The 25,014-nt window shown below is 45.7% G+C and overlaps 2 long non-coding RNA genes across 2 annotated transcripts in view; both read left to right on the forward strand.

The window, feature by feature from the left end:
* Positions 1-25,014, forward strand: part of LOC110294613 — a 444,128-nt gene that overhangs the window by 183,989 nt on the left and 235,125 nt on the right. The gene's annotated exons all lie outside the window — the stretch shown is intronic.
* Positions 165-2,581, forward strand: LOC115031138. Its single transcript, XR_003836767.1, has 3 exons — positions 165-374; positions 1,010-1,199; positions 2,515-2,581. It is a non-coding gene; the product is annotated as an uncharacterized LOC115031138 (long non-coding RNA).

A 25,014-nucleotide genomic window follows, 5' to 3' on the forward strand; every position in this document is an offset into this window, starting at 1 on the left:
AAAAAAAAAAAAAAAAAAAAAAAAAAAAAAAAAAAAAAAAAAGAAATAATGTGATGGGTCTTCATTCAGCTCTTGCCTGGCTTCATTTTTCAGCACAGCTATGAGTTCCCCAAAGGACTTTGTCCATAGGGATGCCAACAAGAGGGGACCAGGAAGATGGAAAGTGTGCTCCACCTTCAATCCATGTTCATGCTTCTTCCAACTAGATTCATAAGAAGGACTTGACATGTTTGTTGGGGTCCCAACATCAAGCCCCATTCTGTTGCTGATAGAAGACAGAGCGACTGAACTGACCAAGTGAGCTGTGGTGCTCAGGCAAGACACCTTGCAATGTGGAGATCCTGTGAGCTCAGAAAGTGCTACAGCAGCCCCAAGTGAGTCTTGGCTTTGTCTGGACTGATGGGTACATTTCCAGGGTGAAGAGGCAGATGTGTGATGAGGTGTCTTGGAAAAGAGTGGAAATTTGGCTTTGTTTTAAGATGCAGTCTTTTTTTTTTATTGGATATTTTCTTTATTTATATTTCAAATGTTATCCCCTTTCCTGGTTTTCCCTTGGAAAAACACCCTCTCCCCCCATCCCCTCCCTCATCCCCCTGCTCACCAACCCACCCACTCCTGCTTCCTGGCCCTGGAATTCCCCCACACTGGGACATAGAGCCTTCATAGGACAAAGAGCCTCTCCCCCACCCCCATTGATGTCCAACTAGGCCATCCTCTGCTGCATATGCAGCTGGAGCCATGAGTCCCACCATGTGTGCTCTTTGGTTGGTGGTTTAGTCCCTGGGAGCTCTGGGGGTACTGGCTCATTCATATTGTTGCTTTAAGAGGCAGTCTTAAAAAACTTGTGTGACTCTAGGCCTTTTGTTTCTCAAGCAGAGGGTAACACACACACTTATAGGCAACTTACTGAGAACATGAGGTTCAGTGCCTTATGCAAGGTCAAGTAGTTTTTGTCTCTCCTCTGTCCACCTCCCTTCCTTCCCTGAGTGTTGAATGTCTGTGTGCACAGGTGAGGTGAACTACAGAAAAGTAACCTGTGCATTATCAGCAGCATCTAACATTCTGCTGACTGCTTCTCCATGCAATTTTGGATGGTAAAGAGGAGGCTTCAAGGCGATCTTTTCCAGATGTTTGGCATCCTCTTGGAAACTTGAAGACAAAGCCTGAGCCTTAAAGGATTTCTGATAAACTCTTCCAAGGTACCTGGAGAGGGGAACACTGTCTGAAGTGGCTCCCTGTCTGAACCTTGGCTCTTTGCTCCCCACTTGGTCTCCTTTACCACACAGGGCTCTACTTTTCTGCAGTCCCTACAGAATTCTATTTCTGTCTAGTTCCTCTGCAGGATTCTGTCCTCAGAAGGACCAGTCAATCAGAGTTGCACCCTTGGGAGCAGGAACTACCCCTGTAAGTCTCTGGGTTTCCAAACATGAATACACAGCATATCACATATTTTCGATGGAAGAAATGGCTGAACCAGAGAAAATCAGATTAAGATGCCACCACCCCATATGAGGGGCTCAGTTGAGAGCCTGCATGCTCATGAGTCCAAGTAGAGCCTTTTGGAGTGAAGTAGGGGAATCTTGTCAGTATGGTGTCTATACCCACCAGAGGTTCACAGAACAAGGTGCTCTGCCTTCATAGGGGCTGTGATATCCATGGAGACACAGTACCTTTAAGAGGGGCACGATCCCTATAGGAGAAATGTTATCCCCACAGAATGGACATTGTTGGACAGAGTACCCATGAGAACACAGTAGCTCAAGGAGGAGATCAACCCACTGTAAAGCTGGCCAACTCACAGTTGGTTGGCTGTGTCCAGATCCATCCCACCATAGTCTGTTTCTTCTTGCCTGGCCATTGCTGCTGCTCACCACCCCAGCTCCACTTCTGGGCTCAAGCACAGTAGCAGCAGCCACTACAGCCTGCTGCTGCCCATGATAATAAAAGATTGCAACTCTTCCAAGGGTCCATGATATGGTTGGCCTGCCCTGCCTAGCCTTGTCTCACTTACCAGAGCTCTTCATGCCCTTCAGGGTCTGTTACATGCTCTCTGCAATCCACAGAGATGCCTACACAACTGAGCACATGTCAATAAGTATGAGAGACCTACTTTTTGCCCACTGGGTCTACTTCCTGTGTCATACATAGTTTCTGCTGCAGTGCTTTCTGCCTCTGTGTGAAAGTGGATATCTTGTTCAGTCAATGATACATACACCAAGGTTGAATGTACAGGACAAGGGCACAGTGGTCATCATAAGAGTCAGGAGATGATTCATTCAACCTGATGAGACCCTTCTCCAGTCAGCTCATGGTCAGAGGCTAATCCATGGGATGTCCTGTAGCACTGCCTTCCTTTGAAGGAATCTGTTCTTATAAGAACCTTCTCTTATTGTTAGTTTATTTTGAATGAACCATCTAAGGTCCACATCTGAGAGATCAGGCACCTAAGTGTTAGAGAAGTTGGAAGCTTATAGAAAGCCGCAATACTAAACTGATCTCCTCTTCTCTGAGTAGTACACAGGAGGATTCTACATGCCAGATGCTGTGGTCCTTGTAAGATCCATCCATGCCAGCACAGGAGAGATATGTTTCTTCTTATGTCTAGGTATGTGGGTATTTATTCAGCTTCATGTGTGTATGTATACATTTCTGTACTTGTGTGTGCATGTATGCAAATGCACATGTGCATTCATTTATGTGCACGTGTATGTACACATGTATACATACATGTGCATTTGTGTGCACATGTGTATTTGTGTTCATGTGTTTGCATGTGCTCATGTGTGTATATGTGTATGAGAGTATGTGTACCTGTGCTCATATGTGTGCACATATATATACATGTGTGCATGTATATGTGCTTGTGTGAGCATGTATGTACTTATGTGTGCATGTGTGTATGAGCACACATATGCATGCATAGAGCTCTCACTTAGGCTTGTGTCAACCCTTACAAATAGGTTCTGTGTTTGATGGTTTGCATGTGAATGGTTGGCACTGTTCTTTTTCCTGGATGTACCATAATGAGTCTGTGCAGTCCATGTAAGCCAAGGGATAATGGCGGTAGAGACTTCTAGCACTTAGACATTAAATCTGACCTTTTATAGCTCCCAAAACCCTAGAACCCACCTCAGAAGCATAGGCTACCCTGCTTGAAGATGAGAGGCTATGTGGAATAAAGGAAGCTGAAGCACTCAACTTACATTGTCATCCTAGTACCATTTGCTGGTATAGACATGTGGGTGAAGCTCCAACAGGCCAGCTGCCTTCTGATGTAGTTAGCTCTGTTCCAGTTGCCAGCCCTGTGGTATTTCTTCCTAATTTTAGAGTGGCTGTGTCATTGATAAGAGGCTGTTTAGGGAGATAGAAGTTAAATTATAGTTGGGCCCTCTTACGGTACAGGAGGCTCTGAATAGAAGACAGGGAGGGGTTGTTTGGAACCAAGATATGTAGAGAGAATCACTTGTGCACTGCTTAAAAGCATTCACTTGGCAATTAAAAAGCCTTTGGCCAATGAGGTGAGGCAGGAGATAGAAGGTAGGAGGTCTGGCAGTTAGAGAGAGGAATTCTGGGAAATAATCAGACACAGGAGAGTCTCCCCAACACGGAGAAAAAGATGGTCATATGGAACTGAAGACCAGGCAACATGGCAGAAATAGGATAAATTAAACAGGTAGTTAAGATGTGAGCTAGGAACAGAGCTAAAGCTATTGGCCTCAGCATTAATTCATATATAGAAGTCTTAGACTCATTATTTCAAGGAATTTATAGTCAGGAGGAAAAACTCACAGTTACAAAGATATGCAATGCCTGCAGGTGGGTTCTGTGGTCTTGAGACACTCTGCGGGATGGAGTTGGGCCCATTCCATTTTCTAACTTATTTGGACACAAAATCAAGACTTACTTCTTTGTCTACATGATCTCAAGAATGCCATATTGCATGATGGGAAATGAGCTGGTGGCATTTAGAATCTAGCATTGATTGTGTAGGTGAGACTGCAGATTCATGACACAGGAAGGTGTGTCCTGGTTGGCTCCCAGGGTCAAGAAGATTTGGAACAAGTGGGGATCCTGGCCCCTCTGGCCATTGCCCTTACACTCCTGAGGATTCCTGAAGGCACTGTTACAGAGGGTTTCACCCCATCCACCCCAGATGCAACACCGCTAATACTGCCTGGAAGGCGAAGTTGGATTTCTACTTAAGCAACAATTGGTGCCTCTTAGTTACACGAAGGCTGAACTCTATGTTGAAAGCCTGAGGTCTGTGGCCAGTCACAGTCGTGCCAGTCTGGTTTTAGAGGAAGGGTAAGGAGGGACCTTGGGGCCCATCTGTGCCCTGGAGGGAGGAGGAAAACAAAAAATGCCATGGGGCTGCCTGTGACCTAAGCCAGGTAGAATTTGGGAGATGAAATTGAAGAAGGCAAATGACAGCTAGATTGTCAGCAGATGGGGAGGACATGAGTTGCACTCTTAGGAGCTCCTGCTTAAGTACTGGCTAGGGCCATGGTGGCACAAGTCCAGCTCCTCACACTGTTTCAGAGTGCCCATGCACATAGAGCTCAGAGAGCGCAGACTTCTGCCTGGCACAGCATGGCCTCGCTTCTATTTCACTTTCTGCTCCCCAACAGCTCTTCATGGCAGCATGTTCACCTGGCCCCATCACATGCTGAAAGATTACAGAGGGTTTCACCCCATCCACCCCAGATGCAACACCGCTAATACTGCCTGGAAGGCGAAGTTGGATTTCTACTTAAGCAACAATTGGTGCCTCTTAGTTACACGAAGGCTGAACTCTATGTTGAAAGCCTGAGGTCTGTGGCCAGTCACAGTCGTGCCAGTCAGAGTGATTAGCCACGTAAACATCCTGGGAGTACTCAGGGGTTCCCTATGTACCCTAACTGTCTGAGCTATGAATCTCAGTATGTATGGCATTTGGTTCCCAATGGCAGAGATGACATGCAGGCAGGTACTGAAAGGTGTGCTTCAGTGGTGTGTTAGATTGGATGAAGGGGTCTCAGCGGGATACGGTCCTCACACAAAGCAGAGGTGAGAAGGAAATAGTTTATACTACATGCTATAGTAGATCAGGAAGATGGGTGGAGCTAGGAAGACTCAGGGGAAGTGTGGTAGGCAAGAGTTTCTGAGCAGTGTGTCAGGTTGGCGCTGAGGGCTCCCAGTTCTTATCCCTGGGGTCATATCCTTGTGGGAACCTTGAGTGGCCCTTCCTCCAGTCTGGTCATGTGACTGATACATGTGAGTTTGTTCAGGGTTTGGTTCTCTAAGTTCAGCCAACTACCACTGTGTCCTGCTAAGATAGTCTTAGTTCAGCCAGAGGAACTAATCATGAGTGATCTCAACCTCTGTAGACTGGCTCAAACACTGTAGGAAGATCCTCCAGCTCCAAAATCACTCTTGGCTAGCAGTAGTTTTCAGGAGGCAGGCTGAACAACAGAAGGCTGCAGAGACTTGTTTTCGTTTACAGGGGAAATCTTGGAGATTGAACCCGGGGCTTTCGGTATGCTAAGCAAACACCACTTAGCTATGTCCCCATCTCTTACTCTCAAATTCTTTTAGTCTCAGTGGTGCAGGTTGACCCTGGATTCCCTCTGCAGCCTGGGCAGACCTTGCACTCATAAGCTTCCAGCTTCCATGGAAGTCTGTGCTACCAGATCCTTTATTCGGGGGGGTGGGGGGGGAAAGATCATTTCTCCTGGAGAAGCCTCCACCTTGGCTTCTTCCCCCTCAGGACTCACTCAAAGCACTTGCTGCAGACCGAGGAGGCCTCTCTCCCCTTTCCACCTGGTGCTCTGACCTGGCTGCAGATTCACATGGAGATTCCTATTGGATGACAGCTTTTATTACAAGTCTCATCTGAGCCCTCCAAAAAAGCTTCTGGGTGGGATCAGAAGAGGGAGAACCTGAGGACCTGTCATGGTCCCATAACAAACTAGGCTGGTGGGTTCTGGGGACTTGGGCAGGAGCAGGCTGTATTGCCTGGAGGCCAGATCCTTTGTTCCCAGTGTGATGGTGTTCAGAGCAGAACTCTCCGTCAATGCATTATTTCGGCTTGGCCCTTCTGATTTCAGTTGTGTGTGGAATAGATGTGTTAACTTAGAATTTGTCACCATAACATACAAAGTGCTGTGGAAAGATGGGGGATAGCTAAACTGTAGCTAAGAATAGAAGCTAATTTATGCAACTTGATTATACTTCTAGCAAGAGTGATAATTGGAGATATTTTGAAAAAAAAAAACCTGAAAGTGAAGATAATTGGAAGGTTTATTTTGCCTCCTATTAGGTAGGGAAGAATAAGATCTTTAATTACATTAGTAAGAAAATAATTATTGATAGTCGCAAATAATGTCTCTTCTCAATTCAGGGAAACATCTGACCCCACAGAACTATGGAATCATTTAAAACCTAGAGAGAATTATTTTAATGACAAAGACAAACTCTGAAGTGAATAAGCCAATCACTGTAAAATTAGGTGTGCTGTTGAAACCCCACAGAAGGAGGTGCTGAAGCTGGGGCCTAGAGAGAGGCTGGGTGCCTGGCATCCCTTGAAGGACATTCAACTCCATAGAAACCAGACAGCACGCAGCACCCAGCAGGGGCTCCTTACATGCAGAAACAGCTCCTTCACTGCACCTGCTATGAAGGTTTGTCACAGAGCTGGATGAAACTAGGTGGTCTTACAGCCTGTCCTCTGCTTTCCAGCTCCAGATATTAACCTTCATTCGGGTCTAGCACTTCTGTTTAATCAATCATATCCTGGTGTGCTCCTTCCTCATTTCAACCATCCTCTTGCCCAGAGACAGTGCCTACCCAGGTCCTCCTCTGCAGTCAGCTTCTCTAGGATCAATTCCTTTCCAAAGTTAGCTCATGGGAAGTAACTGACACTGAAGGAACTACTAAGCTTGGTGGGAAGCTGGCACTGGAGGAGCAGCTGTCACTGAGGAATAACTGAGAGGAGAAGCTGACCTTGAGGAGAAGCTGACCTTAACAAAAAGTTGACCCTAGAAAGGAACTCATCCTGGAAAGGAGCTGACCCTTGATTGGTGTTGACCTTGAAGAGGAGTTCAGCCTTGAAAAATCTGACCCTGCACATGTCAGAAGACAGCACTGACCATGAAGAAGACCCAAGCACTGGCTCTCCTTTCAGAAGGGAGGAGCTCAACTGAACCATAAATTCTGTGATTGTGTGTGTTCTCTGGAAGCTGCTTTGGAGCACTGGTGTTGAAATAGATGTGTCTGGGGTCTGTCTTGGAGCAAATCACAACCAGTCCTCACCAAGAGGAGTGCAACCTGTAGCTCATGCCTGAGACCCCTACAGGTCTGGCAGCTGCAAACAGATCTCTCAGAGCTGGGGTTCAGGTGTCACAGACTGGTTCCTGCTGAGGCTTATGACCTTGGCTTGCTGAATGCAGATCTGTGTTGTGTTTAACACAACAAATGTGCTCTTGCAACTGTGAGCACAGAGAAAGGTGCGGCCGGCCCAGCTCACTGACTCCTTCTTTATGCACGTGGTTGTGATTGGCTTCCAGGTAAAAACAAGCTGTGAACTAAAGCACTTTCTTTATTTTATTATATGATTATTGCTATAATTTAAAGATAGGATTTCATATATTCAAGGCTGGTTTCAAACTCACTATGTAGCTAAGAATGGCCTTAAACTTCTGATTCTTGATCTTCACCTCTGAAGTCCTGAGATTACAGATGGGCACACCATCCTCTTTATGCAGGGATCCAAGCCAGACTTTCATACATGCTAGGTAAGCACTCTGCCAACTGAACTGTATCCAAGTCCCCAAGGCACTTTAAGTGGAAGTCTGTCCTAGTCAGATGGGTCTTTCAGAGTCTGTTCCCTGAAGCTTGGAGTCAGAGTCATTCTTCAAGGGCTGTTTCCATGGTGACCACCACTGTCACTCTTCTGTGTTCAAAGAGCTTTGGCCTCTGCACAGTATTAGCAGCATCAGGGATGGCACTTGAGCCTCTGTCCCACTGGAGGGTGATGATTTCAGAGCCAGGGCTGAAAAGAGCTGGTTCTGTGTGGGTCCCAGGGGGTGCATGCCTGCATGATGAGGTACCAAGACTGAAGGTATGATGAGGTGGCTCCTCCCGAGGACTCTGCCTTGGTTTTTGGATGGCATTCTTGCTAAATCCTCATATGGCTGTCCCTCTGTGTGTGTCCCTCTGTATGGTAGTTCTTTGCATAAAGACACTAGCTATATTGAAGGCTCTAAATACCTACCCCATCCCCATCTTTCCATAATTGTCTCTTCAAGTATATAGGTCTGTCTTGAGTATTCCACATCAACTTGAGGACACTTCAGCCATCACAGACTCCATTGCTGAGCACAGCTCTTGGTAGCTCAAGGCATGTTTGAAGATGACAGTCCAGGTCAAGCCTCCCACATCTGCTTGCTAGCAGATACTCTAGGCTCTGGTTTTCTCAGGAGTCCCACAGTTCTCCCCACCCTCGCTGGCTCAGCAGTCAATCTCCTCCCTCTAAAACAGCTGATTAGACTATGTCCATGTGTCTGGGTACTTACCACAGTTGAGTCTTTGCCTAGTCCAGTCCACACTCAGCAGCTCATCTGTGTCTCTGTGAGGATCTCTCTCTCAGCTAACCAAGGCTTCTGTCTCTGTCTTCTACCTCAGCCATGGCTCTGTCACCAAGTTGGACACTTAGGATCTGATCCTGAGGAGTATCTCTTTCTCCTGTCCCCACTGTCTCTCTTTCTCCATCTCTTCCCATTCATGGCCTGTCTTTATTCCTTTCCCCATCTCAGGATCTTTGTGTCTTTCTTTGACTCCCCTGCCCCTTGGTCCCTCCTTTCCTTCATTGTCACTTTCTTTCCCCTCTCTTTTTTTCTTTCCCCACGCCTAGTCACCAGTCATTTTGTAGCCACTCTTTGGGTTTGCCCTGCTCTCTCCTTTGTTTTGTTTGCAGCAGCATCTCAGGCCTTTGCTCCCCTCTCCTGCATGTCCACTGCCAGTGCCATTATCTTAAGTGTGACTGTTTTTTTCTTCTCCCTGCCCTCTATCTAGATGAAACTTGCTAAATCTTTTTTTTTTCAATTTCTTAATTAGATATCTTCTTCATTTACGTTTCAAATGCTATCCTGAAAGTCCCCTATACTATCCCCCTGCCCTGCTCCCCTACCCGCCCTCTCCCACTTCTTGGCCCTGGTGTTGAAACTTGCTAAATCTTGTGTATTTCCCCTTTACTGTCCCGGACACCTGAGCCTCCACGTCCTTTAGGACTCCTAAGTCTTGGCTCCATCTCATCTAAGGCTCCACAGTGTCCTCCTCAGACCCCTGACTTGATTATAACCCTTTCTTGGAGGCCTCCTCTGCTTGGTTGCCTAACACCTTATCATGGTCTGCTAACTCCATAAGGACATGAATGACCCTACTGACCTTGGGTTCCCAAGATCCACCACTGAGCAGAGCAGTAGCCATATATTGTATGTATACAGATGCTTGTACAAGGTGACATCCTCTTACATCACACAAGGTCATCTGACTTCTCTAGCTCCTTTTCCCGGCCTCTTTTCTGGCATATAAGAAACTGAACTATATCTCCCAGAAGCAGAAACAAGAAATGACATTTTTGTTGTTGTCCATGTTTGTCTTCATACTGCTTTGGAGTTCTTCAGAGATGGAGGAAGGCCATCAGATAGCCACAGATCCCATGTTTCCTGGGAGAAGCCAGCTTCCTGCTTGAGGATCCCAAATCCAGGTTCTGTGACTTTGTGACTGAACCCAGCCTTCTGTTCCTTCCTTCCTTCCTTCCTTCCTTCCTTCCTTCCTTCCTTCCTTCCTTCCTTCCTTCCTTCCTTCCTAACACTGAGTAGTGAGGCTGAGCAGTCTCACTACTGTGTGAGGACTGAGTGGGGACAGGCAGGCTCAGCTGCTGGATGTCCAGGGCTCGGGACAGAGAAAGGGAGGAGACTGTCCACATCCATCCCTCTCCCTCAAGCTCTCCTAGGCTGGTGTCTGTCCTCTGATTCCCAGTCTCCATGGCCCCATGGCCTTTTAATAAAAGCTTTCTCCTCTCCCCTCCTTCTTTCCCTGAAGCATTGCCAAGTCCAAGGGCAGGCACACTCTCTGGAGGTTTGACTGTTTCTTTCTTGGTCTTTGGTGGCATTTGAAGGTTAGAATACATGGGGGTGGAATTCTAGGGTCCCCTTCTTCCCCACCAGAATGATGTTTGTTTTATGCCTTGCTCTTTCTGATCTCAGACCCACCTAAGTAAACCCAGGGTTTATCTGACAAAACTGGACAGCCCTCTGTACGCACAGAACTGCTCAGTGTGGTTTGACTTCACAATGAAGCATTTTTAAGAAAGGGCAGGTCCATGGCTTCAGCATTTAAATCCTATGCAAATAATTATGGCCAATGTACAAGTCAGAGAAATGTGCTTTGAGCTGGGTGGCCTCTCTGTTCAATATTGCCTTTTATTCAGAATCGGCAAACACAAGAGGAATTATATTTATTTGCTTTCTCTGTTGAATATTTTAATGGTGTGTTCTGTCTGAGAAAACCTGATGTTTAGCTAAAGTTGACAGAAACCACAAGTGGACGTGTCAAAACAAGCTGGAGAGAGTTACTTTTGATGTGTTTTATTGAGATATCCGAGGTACTTTCCAATTATTTTATGCCAAGAAAGGCAGTTATTCACAAAATAGATCTTGCTTGAAAACCACAAATGTAACTTGTCAAACCTAAATATCATTTAGATCTGTCTGACAGAAAGTTCTGAGGGACACTGCATGGCTCACTGCAGGAAGGCTCAAGCAGACTCAAGTGACAGAGGCAGGAGCCTGAGTTCAGGGAGCAGAGTGGGGCTCCCCCTGTCATGTGTGTGGCTACATACCCTGCAACTCTCTCTGTGTCTGGAGGAGCACACTGGACTCTGCACTGGGGACAGACGTGAGCATGAGCCTCTGAGGGTGTGACCTGCTGAAGACCCATTGGATCCTTCACTCTGAGAAATGTGGGCTGTTCGAACATGCGCCTTTGACTGCAGGGTACTGGGGGCCCTGGCTGGCACAGTGCAATGACCAGCCCCGGGTGCCTGTGCTAATCCTGCCACTCAGGTCCCTAAATCTCCTTGAAAACTACTGCAACTTTCTAAGTCAGAGTCAAGCAGGTCCTTTTGTAAGAGAATGTGAGACATGGTGAGGTACCACCAGACACACATGAGATCTGCCAACAGAAGAGCTTCTCTTGTCTCCCAGCTTTGACACATGAAAGCCAGAGAGAAGCCACTGTTTGTACCTGTCTTCTGCCACTGAATGGGGAGAAATGTAAGGCAGGGTCTGGTACTACACATGTCCCCAACTCATTGATCCTTTTGCTCCTGGGGGAAAGAGGGGAGTCCCTGTGGATACCAATGGCTGTGCACATATGAGACAAATGCACCGGAGTTTCAAAAGGAGACTTAAGGAACAACGGACAGAGACAAAGACAGCAGAGAAAGGAGGTGTTTTTAGATTAGACAGAAACCACATGAAAGAGGCCTTGGAAGAGGAGTTAGGTTTGAACTTGACTGTGTGGAGGGTGGGGACTGACAGGAGGGCCTCTGTGGAGGCCAGATGAATCCAAGATCCCAGGACAGCCCCAGGGACTGGCTCTGGAGCTATGGGGGTGGGAGCTCTGAGAGTCAGCCTCTTCAGGAAGGGTCCCGGGAACCCATGACTTCCCTACACTCCATGTGCTTCCTGAGAGCACAGGAAATCATCTTCATTAGGACAGTGTCTGAGGGTGTCTCAGGGTGCTTTATGGTCAGACTCTTTGTAAGGCCTACAAGGGAGAGCATGGCCCTCTGAGATGGCTCTGTAGGCACCTGCATGGAACCATCAGTGCCCCTTACAGAAAAGCACGAAGGCAAGTATGTCTGGAGAGACCTTTCCAGCAAATGTCTTACTGGGCTATAGCTCTCAGCCAAGTGTCCCTCTCATCTGCTCCTGGCAGCACTCTGGGCAGCTGTTTGTAGGGACCTTCAGAAGTCAGGAAGATTCCAGCTCCTAGAGGTGACATTTTCTGTGTTCTTGTCTCAGGCATGGGAAGACTTGTATTTATACTATTTTCCACTTCTGGTCAAGTTGAGTGTCCCATGCTGCCAAGAAGCAAGTTGTAGAGGAAAGGGTTTATTCAGCTTACACTTCCATACTGCTGTTCATCACCAAAGGAAGTCAGGACTAGAACTCAGGCAGGGCAGGAAGCAGGAGCTGATGCAGAGGCCATGAAGGGATGTTACTGGCTTGCTTCCCCTGGCTTGCTCAGCCAGTTCTCTTATAGAACCAAAACTACCAGCCAGAGATGGCACCACCCACAAGGGGATCTCCCCTCTTGATCACTAATTGAGAAAATGCCTTACAGCTGGATCTCATGGAGGCATTTTCTCAACTGAAGCTCCTTTCTCTGTGATAACTCCAGCTGTGTCAAGTTGACACAAAAATAGCCAGTACACTGACCTAGAGTGGACTTACTCTCTGGGACAATGTCTCATTTTAGACTCCTTCCTGCCCTTTTTCCTGATACCATACCCTCACTACAGAGAGCCTCCATCCTTGGAGTCTTTGTGGGGTCCTAGGGAGAAGGGCCTGACTGTTCTATGTCACTCAAACCAGATCCCAAGTCTGTCTCAGGCCAGATGACAGGCTCTGCTTCACAGTTTTGAAGCTGGGGAAAGGGTGCTAAGTGGAGTCAGGAGATGGCATAAAGACAGCCTCTGGGGGGTGGGCCATAGTGCTGGGCCCATGGTGTGGCAAAGTGATTGGAATCCAGCATACTGTGCTGTGGCTGAGTTGGTTGGACGAGATTTTTGTCTTTTTGCCTTTGTCGGTATTTTGGTCCCTGAGACTTCCATGTAGAGAAAGAATGGGTCATCATGGGAATCTGGTAATGGGTTCTTGTCTGACCAGAGGACAGCCAGGCTTTGAACCTGGACTCAGGTTCATTTGTGGTTTCTTAAAGTACTGTAAACACTGTTGCCATCTCTACTGAAGCCTATTAAGAGCTAGGTGGCACTACCCTGGCAGATCTGCCTTTGTACCAGTCTGTCCAATTATCTGGAGCTTTGCCTAGATTTTGTGCTCAGAGGCTCTGTGTGTGGGTTGTTCTCAGGGCTCCAAGGCTGAGAGACCTCTTTTATGGGACTGTCCCTTTGTGGAGCTGGCATTTGTGGGGTCCCACTCCTGGCCTCTTCCTGGTGCCATTCATCTACAAGTGATGGTTTTCTGGAACCTGGGTTCTCTCCTCACTGCAATCTTCCCTCTAGGGATGGCTCCTACCAGGATTCTGCATACCTATGTGGAGGCTGGGCTCTGCTTCTGCTCCTTCCTGTTCACCAAAATTTATTCTAAAAGGCAAGCTTTATAATGGCATGACAGTTTTTCCCTACAATCATTCTAATTGTCACTTTAAGTACAGCATTCAATGCATCAGAGGTGGTATTCAGCGTGTTACTATAAACAGGCTGTCTTAGGTGAGTTGGCTTAACTATGAGCTAATATAAGGGAAACTGTGCTAAGCGATCACATTTAGTAGGTGTGTCCATTGCTTTTTTGCCTTGGTAGTAGTTGAGCTTATTGTGGACCCATTGACCATAACTCCATCAAAGGGATGAGGGGAATCTGCATCTATCAGATAGAGCCACAGGGTTCAGGAATCCCGTATCAGAATATACTGAGGTTTGATTTCTTCAAACCAATCAGGCTTTGTCAATCTCTTCTCAGCTTCTATTGCTTCCTGCCAAGTTGAAGTAACTGACCTTGGAGTCAACTTTGATTTTGTGCTTTCCATCTTCCTATCATATAGGCTTCAAAACTGGTGTGTGCATGCCTCAAACAGCTCTGTCTGGGCTTTGGTGCACTTCTTGCTTCTGTTGCCTTTGGGCTCATGATGACCCAAAGAGCTAGGTGACTGAGGAAGGAACTCATATGACTTATCCTCCTCCTCTTTCTCACCTGCTCTACCAATGTAAGCCTTTGGCTCACTGTCACATATAAAACAGCATGTGCCTGGGCACCCAGAGATGAAGGGTCCTTGGCATCTGAGACCCCCAAGATATGAGGTCCAGGCCTGTGGAAGAACATCTGGGTCTCCCAAGGCTGTGGTCAGGCCATTGGATGGGCGACTGAGACCCAAGGTCTGAGCTACAGGTCTATAGAAGAAGGACTGGATATGCCTGAGATTGGTAGGCTGACATCCCCAAGCAGGCATCCTTGAATGGAGTGATATCAGGCTGCTGTTAACCATGGCATCTTTTATGAGAGTGCACATGGTCCTGGGTGACAGCCAGCCCTGGAGTTGGGCTGTTCTTCAGGGCCACGGTCCCTAGAGCAACCTAACTTGCTACTCACTTGCATATTATGGTGTTACAGGACATGCTAACTCATATCTTGGGGCTTCACTGTCTCTCTCAGGATGGGGAAGGACTTTCTTTGGAAGAGGATGAATTTTTCAGGGGAGAGCCTGGCAAAACTGTACCAAGAGGGACTATTCCTATCAAACTTGACTGAGTATAGCTAGAGCAGGATCAGAAGCTGCATGTGTCGCTTTGAATTTCCTCCTAGCTCACAGGGAGTCTGGAGGCTTGGGATGCTCCCTTCCCACTATGGGCCTTGGTGGTCCCTGTGGTGTGCAGGGTGATTAGGGGCCTTGCAGCTCTCCACCTCTGCCTTCTCTTTGCCCTTGATCTTGGTTTGTTTTTCCTTCCTCCAGCTGGAGACAATCTGTCACCCTGTGGCATCCCAGAGAATCGAATGGCACTCGCCATTTCCCATGGGTCAGGCATAATTGTCCCTGCTGCCTGCCTCCCCATGCCTCTGTATTTTATCAGATTCTTTGTAGCTTTACCCCCTTGTTTGTCTGTGTGCTTCACAGATGAGGTGCAGGGATGCCAGCCGGCTCCTGAAGCTAGCTTTCAAACCCTTTCAGTTGAAGCTGTGATGATGGAATTAAGGGTGTTCTCTTTACTCTCACACAATCATTCATTAAAATACTTTGTGTGTGTGTGTGGGGGGGCTAAATTATACCATGCGTTTCACCAGGCTTTGCTCTCACCTGGGCTCCTGGTATTTGTTTCTAAGTCGCACTGCCTGTACATGGCTCTTCGATAGTGACAGTCTGGGAGGGGCCCCATGGACTCACAAAGGTCTATTCTCAGAGCAAAGCCAGGGGTCAGCTTTCATGGTGTTCATGTGCATGCACATATGTGTCTTGGGGTGGTGGGACCCATCCTGAAACTCACCGTTGCACATGCACATAAGAAACAATCCAGCATGCGGTCAGGAGCAGGTTCGCTAGAAGCTTTCAGCTTGAATTCTACAGACTGGTCTGGACCCAAAGAATCAAGGAGGAAACTCATGAGAGTGCTTCTAGTGCTACTGATCAGAGCATATGTCTGTGACAATATGAACAGCAGCCCACAAGGACCACCCTGGCCCCACCACGTGTTGACAGGGCTAGCATTTTATATACAAAATTACCCTGAAGTGCTGGTATGGAAGCTTGTAGCTCTTCTTCATATGGTGGCAGTCTTCTGTGAAGGCTCATGGAGGACATAGTCCTCATGATGTTCAAGAGAAAGAGCCATGTAAGGAGATGGGGCATCATGTGCTGAAGGCGTGGAGAGTCTTCCAGTAGCTATACCCTGGGCCTGGTTCTCACTTTGCCCCCCACCCCCTGTATCCTTGGCATGAGATGGAGCAGCTGTGCCACCATGCTTGTCAATAATGCCATCCTTTTCTGACCATCAAACTGGGGTGTGGCTGCTCATGTCACAACTCAGAAAGGGCCAGTCCTTGGACTTGGCCTCCAGACATGGGGTTGGCCAACATGGGGACACGTGGAACCAACTCCAGGACCAGCTGAGAGGAGTTTCAGTACCTTTGTCTTACACCTTGTGTGAGCTTCACTTGGGGACATAAGACACGTGACTTTACAGACCGCAGGCAGGGAGCTAGTGAAAGATCGGAGTAGCAATTACACCAAAGTCTGACTTGGTGACTCGGGAGCAGGATGTCTCAAATGTGGCTGCAGCACTGAATAACCCAGTCCAGAAGGCACAACGCATGGAAGCTGCAACCGTGGAACCCCCTGCATGACTTGCATTCAGCTTGAAAGATCCTCTCAGACCTCTGGGTATCTGACCTCCTTCTCCAGCAGTTACTGCTTCAGTATCCTTGGCAAGGGACACTAGAGGATCTTGGGAGTTTCACTTTTTCCAGATTTCCTGAATCTGGTTGTGTATCCCCACCTTCTTAGAGGAAAAGCATCAATTCAGAAGAAACTGCCATGCAACAGACCTTGGTAGACCTAGGCTGACTATCCCTGACTGCAGCTACGGAGGTCACTGTGATTGTCTCTTTTCCATGTGTGTGACGTCATGGCCACATAGGGCCAATAGCTGTATTTTCTCATTGTGTTTAACTGTTGACTTCCTTCAGCCTTCATGTCTCAGCGTTTTGCTTGCACCCAGAGGTTGTGAATATACATGTTATCCTGAGGGAAGGGTTTTGTGTCTGCACCAATAGGGACACAAACATTCATGCCTTCAGTAAATGGCCATGTCTTCACACTTTAGTACTGCAGCTGCATCTCTGTCTACTTTGACCCTCCTGATATGGGGATGAAATGAATGAAATTGTCCAAAACATAGCTCTTTGAGCTTAGCCTCTTAGGTGGCCCTTGAGGCCCACCAGGGGCCAGTGGGTCCTTCAGGTGTTGGGTAGATGATCTTGGTTTGCTCATTACAGCCACAGAAGAAAGCCACATAAATGTTGTCCAAAATTTACTATGAACTACAAATATATAGTTTAAGCAGAAAACAAAAACAAAAACAAAAACCGTGGAGTGACATTGAGTATAGTTCAGTGACAGTGTGTAGCCAGCATATGCAAGGTCCTGGGTTCCATCCCCAGCAGCTTGGCTAGAATGATGGCTCAGTTGGTAAACTACATACTCCACAAACACAAAGTCATTGAAGAGTGAAGATTATAGCAATGAGCCTCTGCTGAAGGCTTTGGGCTCTGGTACCTGCAGGCAGAGGTCTGAGTCCCAGCTCTGTCTGTTCTCTGCATGAGCCTTGAGTTTTTCCTCTATATAGTGGAGATGATACACACCATGCAGGCTGTTTTCTGGAGGCTCTTGAGCTCTCTCTCATCGGTGGCACTAACACTGCCATGGCCTCAAGTGGCTTTCCTCATGTGGCAGCTAACAGGATAGATGTTATGGTCATCCAAGATGCTTCTCCGGATGCACTGTATGGGAGGTGTGCCTCCTGCCTGCTCCAGGCCCTTCCTGCTTGCTGGCTGTTCCCACAGCACAGGCCCCTCCCCACTGCAGTCTTTCCGGCATGTGACCTTCTGGTAAAGGTACCAGCACCTATAAAACCTGTTCCTACTCATTTTATGGGTGTCCTTATCAAAAGGTACCTCCTACACAACTTTACCTTCACAAACTGGATTGTTTCCTTCTTCCTAAAGTAAAGGTAATTTCTGCCAAGACAGGGGGGCACTTATGGCTCATTCAGTCCTAAATGTATGGCTCAGATTCACAAGAAACATGTCTCTGCCAGCACCCAAGGGCACATGTGTCAAACAAGGGAGAAAATGATTAACAAGCGAAAGCCTTCTGAAACCTCAGCTCTCGGCCCCTCTCAGCCTCATTGGAGGGGAAAGCAGGGGCTGGTAGAGAAGCCCCTAGAGAGAAGGGTGAGTCTCAGCTGCAGTCATGAGCTGCAGAGTGGCCATGGGAGCCTCAGGTGACCTGGACATAGTGGCTCTGCAGAGAGTGTTGTTCCCCCGGGACTGTTTGCTGAGAAGCGAGGCTGAGATGTGTCTGGGAGTGGTTCCCTAGCCACTCTGCAGGGACCTGGACCTTTGCCCACTGAGAGCCTCAGAGATGAGACTCTGGCAGGGACTGGAGTCAGGCAGGTTGTACAGTGCTTCCGGAAGGGTTCCAGTGTACCGGGGATGCAGCTTAGTGGAAGAAAGCTCACAAAAATGTTGAGCAGCTGGACTGGACTATGCATTGTGTTCTCATGATGTATCTGGGGAAAGTCAAGGCTCCTTTACATGGCTCATTCATGCTTTGCATTTTAGGTTCTTTCACAGTCATTTTGAGAACAGCCAGATTTCAGCACCACAGTGTTGACAGGGGAGAACCTCTGACCCAACAGAAGGGAGGGGTGGTCCTCGTTCTATGGAGGAGTGGCACAACCAGGAGGGGATGGTGAGTCTGGTAACTCAACCAGACAGAGGTACTAGGGTGGACAGATGCATTTGGAGGCTTTAAGCCAGCCCCTGAGCCCTGCAGACACCAATGCTGGGCATGATTCTACAACCTACTCATTTATCTTGATCAGCCGCCAGTGAGCAAAGAGTTCCTTTCATGCCTCAGTCAGAGCCTCCTGGAGAGGCAAGCCCTGGAATGACCATGCCTGATAAGAGGGAGCAGCTTCTGGAACCCCTTCAGGGCCAACTGGAGACTCACGTTCGACTTCCGCCTGACCCTTCCGACTTCCGGTAAAGAGTCCCCCCCCCCCCCCCCCCCCCCCCCCCCCCCCCCCCCCCCCCTGTTTCTCATCTCATTGCTCTGTTGTCTCATGGTGCATCTGTTCACTGATACTGGGCTTGTTTTCGGGTGCTTGGAGTAAGGACCCTGGAGGGCATAGCTGCACAGACTCTACTGAGCCTTTGTGGCCTTGCTTGGTATAGGAATTTCTGCAGAAGGAGGGTGGCAGTCTGTGAGGGAGACCCTGTGAAGTTGGGGGCTATCAGTCCAGTTGGGACTTCCTTGTTGCCTGTGGAATTCATGGCTGTCCTGTTCCACTCCCTTGGTCTTCTGTGGTCCCTCTGCTTCTCTTAAAGGTCACTCACAGTGAAGACAAAGCTGCAGTTACTGAGCAGCTGTGTTGTCTGGTGTCTCTTGCTCAGGCCTCCTCCTAGGCCACAGAGTGGTTTCCTTTGAGAACAAGCCTGCATCAGCACTGGGCTCTCCCTTACACTGTTCAGAGAACTCCCCACGTGGACAGCACAAGTGCTCAGGTGTCTGTTTTCTCAGAGCAGGTCATGTGTAGTCCACTCTGTAGTGCTCCTTGGAGCAGTGTCCTTTACACCCTCTGCACACACATCCCACCTGCCCCCTTTCCATTTCTGCTTGATTTGTAGGTGACCATCCTGTGACTCATTGGCTTTCAACTTGATTTCAATTCCCTTGACATTATTAGCAACAACTGGGGAGCCCAGGAGCTTTGTTTATATACAGGAATTATCTATTTCCAAAACAAAAATGTGACTGTGAGAAGATGGCATGGGTTTGACTTTTGCAAGCATCTTCAACATCTAGATCGAAATAAGGGAGCAAGATTCTCACATTTTCTCGAAAAGTATCCTTTCTTTCCTTTACATATTTCTTCATCTCTTGCATTCTGTATAGTTCTCCAGTTTGCATTGGGCAACCAAATGGTTTTTACTCTATTCTTGCCATCACATCAGCTTTAGGATATTTTCAGCATCTCCTAAGGCATGCCTCCTGCCTATTCTCCATGCCTGCTGCCAGTCACTGCCTCTTGCATAACTAACTAGCCATGGGTTAGTTATCATACATTTTCTGTCCCTAGCATCTCCTCAATTTTGGAATTTCTGTGTGAATCAGATTGCACAACCTGTGGCCATCTGCCTCTGACTTCTTTACTGTCCAGCATTGTTTGAAAGGTTCATCTTCCCTGACCCTTCTTTCCATTGGTGAATAATGTAACACTGCATGGACAGACCACATTTTGTTCACTCATCCTGTTGATAGGCATTTGGGCTTCCCCACCCTCCAGCTGTTAAGAATGATGCTGTCACTAAGATACAATATATGATTTCTCTGTGGTCCTAATTCTGCTTTATTTTATTCTTAGGAGAGGCACTGGGGATATGAGAACTCTGTCTTTAGCCCTTGAGTTGTTGACAAGCCGCTTCACAATGTGGCTGCACACTTAATCTTCCTGCCAGTTGTGTGCCAGGGCTGCACCCTCTCTACATCCTTGCCAACACTTACTAATGTCTCTTTAGTTTTTAATTTTTTTGCCCTTTCTTGTAATTTTATAATCTGGCTAGACAAGCATTCTACCACTCACAATCCCTCATCTAGGTTTTTGATTGTAGACATCCAGTTAGATTCAAAATGGGAACACAAAGTTATTGTGGTTCCCCCTAAGAGGGCTACTGAAACTCTTTGTAAGTGTGTTAGATATGTTTCTTGTCACAGCCATCAAATACCTGACAAAATACAACTGAAAAGTTCAGGGAATACAATTCATCATAGAGGAGAAGACCGGAATGATTTGGCCTGTGGTGCTGACCAGGCTTGTACAGTTTTATCGTTATTTAATTTTTGAGATTGTAGTATAATTACAACACTTCCTTCCATTTCTTCCTTCAAATCCTCTCATTGTATCCTTTTCCATTCTTCTTCAAATTCATGGCTTCTTATTTAATTCCTTGTTATTACATGCAAATATGTATATGTGTGCATATATGTGTATACATAAATATATTTGTGTGTTTATATACATATATGAATATATATGTACATACATACATACATACATACATACAAATATATTTCTAAATGTAACCTGTTCCATCTGTATAATGCCACCTGTATGTATGTTTTTAGACCTGATTGGTTGCTCTTCTCTGGTGGAAGATCATTTTTCCTGCTCCAACATTACTCAGTTGCTTATAGTTCTTTTTGTAGAGTTGAGGCCTGGTGGGCTTTTCCTGTTCTTTGTTGTGTTTATTAGTGTTGTCCTTGTTTAGCACCCTTTGGACAGTCATTTCCGTAAGACTTGATGGGTTCCATTTCTGACATTATTAGGAAACACCACCTCGTAGCCAGTGCTCTTATTCTTCAGCTCTTACCTTCTGTCCAGCCCCTCTTCCACAGTGTGCTTGAGCTTTTGGGGTGGGAGTGTTCTGTAGATATACCCACTGGGACTGGGCTGCATAACTCTTCATTTTGATTGGTTGTAGTAGTCTCCAGTGGTCTCTGTCTATTCAAAGAGAAGTTTCCTTGATGAGGAACAAGGACTGCACTTATCGGTGGGTATAAGGGCGATGATTTATAGATTGATGTTGGGATCATGCTGCTTTAGGAAACTAGTAGTGTAGATTCTCTTCCAACCAGTACTTCACTAACACTTAGTGGTTAGCTAGGTCTCCAGTACTAGGCAGGGCTTCCTACTTGTTGAAAGGGTGCTATTGAGTTTTTATGTCTACTCACCTGAAAGTATTTTCTAATAACCGCTGGGGACTCTTCGTTTGCTCATTATTCAGGAGAATGTCCTGTGATTTCCATGTTTTTAAATGCACCAAGCCTATTTCTGCCTTGGATGCTTTGTATGATTTGTATCCTTTAATGCCTGTGATTTATGATCTCACCTGTTACCTGCCTTGAAGAATATACCATGTGTGCTTGAAGATGGATGTTGGCATCCTTGCATGTAGTGTTCTACAGTTGTCTGTCAGTCATGGTGCTGCTGAGGTCTTCCCCTGTCCTGTTGGCTTCACACTTGCATTATTATTGCAGTTAGACTCCTGAAGTTTCCAAATGGCCTATGACACTGTGTATTTGTGGCTTTAGTCTGGTATTTCTGGCCCCACTGTTGGTGGATAGAGGTGAATAGCTACTGCATCTTCCTGATAGACTGTCCAGTAAGGCATCACACTTATCTTTCACAGTTCTTCTTGGAGGTGTCATTTTGTTTTAAGTCGTTTTGTTCCTGTGATACTACTCTTCCTGTCCTGGGACAATGTTTGCCCAGCATTCCATTTCTTATCCTTCAAGCATCCTCCTCTGTGCCTTTGACTCAAATACTCAGGCAAAGCAGTTAGATTTTAGAAGTCAATGTTTTCGGTTGGATTCTTAACAATTACTATTCAACTGCATGTGTACACCTCTTGTGCTAGTACTGATAGGATTAGACTTGGGTTGCTCATTGTACTTCTTGTTTGCTCTGTCCAGGACTTCTTGCTCTTGGTTTTCTTTTCTTAGTCTTTTATATGAAGCAAATATTTTGTAGTGTAGAACTCTGATTCTGTAATGATTTTTCCATATACATATTGTATATATATGTGTGTGTATATATATACACATATGGATATATATATGCACATATACATATTCATGTATATATGTATGTATGCATGTATATTGGTTTTTTAAAACAGAGTTTCTTTGTATAGCCCTGGTTGTCCTGGAACTCACTCTGTAGACCAGGCTGGCCTCAAACTCAGAAATCCTCCTGCCTCTGTCTCCTGAGTGCTGGGATTAAAGGTGTGGACCACCACTGCCAGGCTTCATGCATATATCATTGTATTTATTATAATTGCGTCTGTAGTGCCAGGACATCTTATGCACACTGGGATGATGTTTTACCATGCCACATCGCCAGCATCTTCAGAGTGCATCTTAAAACAGTTGTCTTCACTCTAAAGTTTAATATACATTTCAGCTTAGAATCAGATTTGTACTAATAATTTGGGGGAACTATTGAAATGCTCTTCCTCTTTTTCTGTCTTCTTGGGTAGCATAGATTAGAGTCCATATGTTATTTAAAAGACACAGAAGTGGGGATGGGACCACAGAGGTGGAAGTGGGTTTGGAAGGAGTTAGGGAGAGGAATGGAGAATGAATATGTTTAAAAAACATAGTATGAAATTCTCAAAGAATTAACAAACTATTTTTAAAAGACAAAAAATCATGATGAATATTGAAAAGAAAATAAACCTGACAAAATATCATCTTTTGCCCTTAAAAAATTATTTGCTGTTAGGTATTTTGTTATTTTGTTCTTAGCACTTTGAATATAGCATCTACTATCTTTTGTTTCCATCATCTGAAGTGAAAATTTAAGGGTTCTTTGAAAGTCGTTTGGATGGTGTTTTTGTAGAGCAAGCATGTGAAGGAGTGTTTAGCTGAAGTGGACACAGATGAAAGGCTAAGGAAGACTTGTGCAGCAACATTTCACATTTCACTGAAGCAGACACTGGAGAAAGGATGTTAAGCTAAAGCAAGCATGTGAAAGGACATATGATGGAGGATTCTTTGCTAACAGCATGCATGTATTGGCCTGCCTTACATTGTGTAATTAAGCTCCATTAGTAAGAAAACATACCAAAAAAAACCCCACAAAAAAACAAAAAACAAAAAACTTCTGGTGATGTGCTGCAGTTTCTTGCTGCTTCTGTGAACTGGAGCTGATTGGCAGAGTGATGTCAGCTGAGATGTGCTGAGGCAAGACCTGCGGAGGACACATGATGTTTGAAGAAAGTACAAAAAAAAAAATTCAACAGACAGTGATGGGGGTTGGGCTAGGCTTGCTTATAGAGCTAACTGTGCAATGCTTGTTAGTCTTAAGTCTTCGCTGACCTTCACTTTGCTGAGAGAGGCACAACAGAGAATTTCTTCTGGCATCCCTCTAGGTCCCTCCTGCTGACTTGAACAGAGGCCGAGGCCTGGCTGTCTCTGCTAGGTAGTGACACTGCTGCTGGTTCCTATTTGCTATCCCATCTCTACTGAACTGGACTGGACTGCTGATGTATCTTTGTGAAATGTTTTCGAGTGGACTGAGTGCTGCTGCTAACCTGTGAACTGAACTGACAATTTCCAGACAAAACAGACAGGAGTTGCTTCAAAGAACCTTTCTAAACAGGCCCACATTCCCTGCCCCATCCTGTTTCCCACTACCTCTGGTAGGTGGTAAAAGATAGGCTAAAAGAGAGGTTAAAGTGTTTAAGAAACATCATTAAAAATAGATTTTGAAAATTTAAAGGTACAATAGTCTCTGATGATAAATTAGCTGGTTATCTTATTAGCTATTTTTCTCTTTCTAGCTTTAAGGTTTATTTTTTTAACATTTTTTTATGTATCTCTATCATTGCAAGCTAGTTGTGTCAATTATTATTTTTGAGTAAAAATGGTAATGTTATTTCTTCAAATGTTTTCTTCTTTTTCCTCTCACTCTTCTCTTCTGCTTTTATAGACAAACTCCTGTGCTGTGTGTCCTTCAGCTCTCTGAAGCTTCAGGCATCTTTCTCCCTTAACTCTTATTTAAATTACATGGCCTCTATCTGCCTATCTGCAAATTCTCTCTCTCTATCTCTCTCTCTTTAGACTTTCAAATTAACTTTATAGGGCCAGAATTTACTCTCAGACCAGTCCCAATAAGGAGACTAGAACTATTGCATTTGTGTGCATTTCTATATTACATTATATCAATTATATTCTATATTTCTATAATAGTACATTTGTGTATGGTTGTACACAGACATCCGCATTCACAGCTTTATAGAACATGTATGATAGCTCATGTAATATAAATATTACATGCTCTTCTTTGTCTATTAAAATCTATTGATGAAGGGTTAGAGAGATGGCTCGGTGGTTATAAACACTTGTTGCTCTCGCATAGAACCTGAGTTCCATGTCTAGAACCCACACTGGGCAGCTCACAACTGCCTGTAACCGCAGATCAAGGGGTTTTGATGCCCTCCTGTCCTCCACCATGACACACACACACACAGACATTCATGCACACACACACACACACACACACACACATACACACACACACCCTCCTTAAAATAGCTTTTAAAAATTGTATTGTTCATTCCAGTTAATTATTCTAGTATTTTCAATTCTGAATTTCTATTTATTTTTAAAACAATTTGCATTTCTTTATTGATATTTTCTGTTTGATAAGACAGTGCTGTGATGTCTTTATGCCTTTATGTCTTTATGTTTGGCTTCAGGTGATCTTTGGAACAAACAATGGTTGTTTCCAACTCTTTGCTTATTAATTCTGATCTGCGAATTCTTTTTTTTTTATGTTCTCCTTAGCTTTATTTTTTTTTATTTTTAATATTTTTATTACATATTTTCCTCAATTACATTTCCAATGCTATCCCAAAAGTCCCCCATAGCGCCCCCCACTTCCCTACCCAC

The sequence above is a fragment of the Mus caroli genome, chromosome 5, assembly GCF_900094665.2.
Source record: "Mus caroli chromosome 5, CAROLI_EIJ_v1.1, whole genome shotgun sequence".
In the NCBI taxonomy this organism is placed as follows: Eukaryota; Metazoa; Chordata; class Mammalia; order Rodentia; family Muridae; genus Mus; species Mus caroli.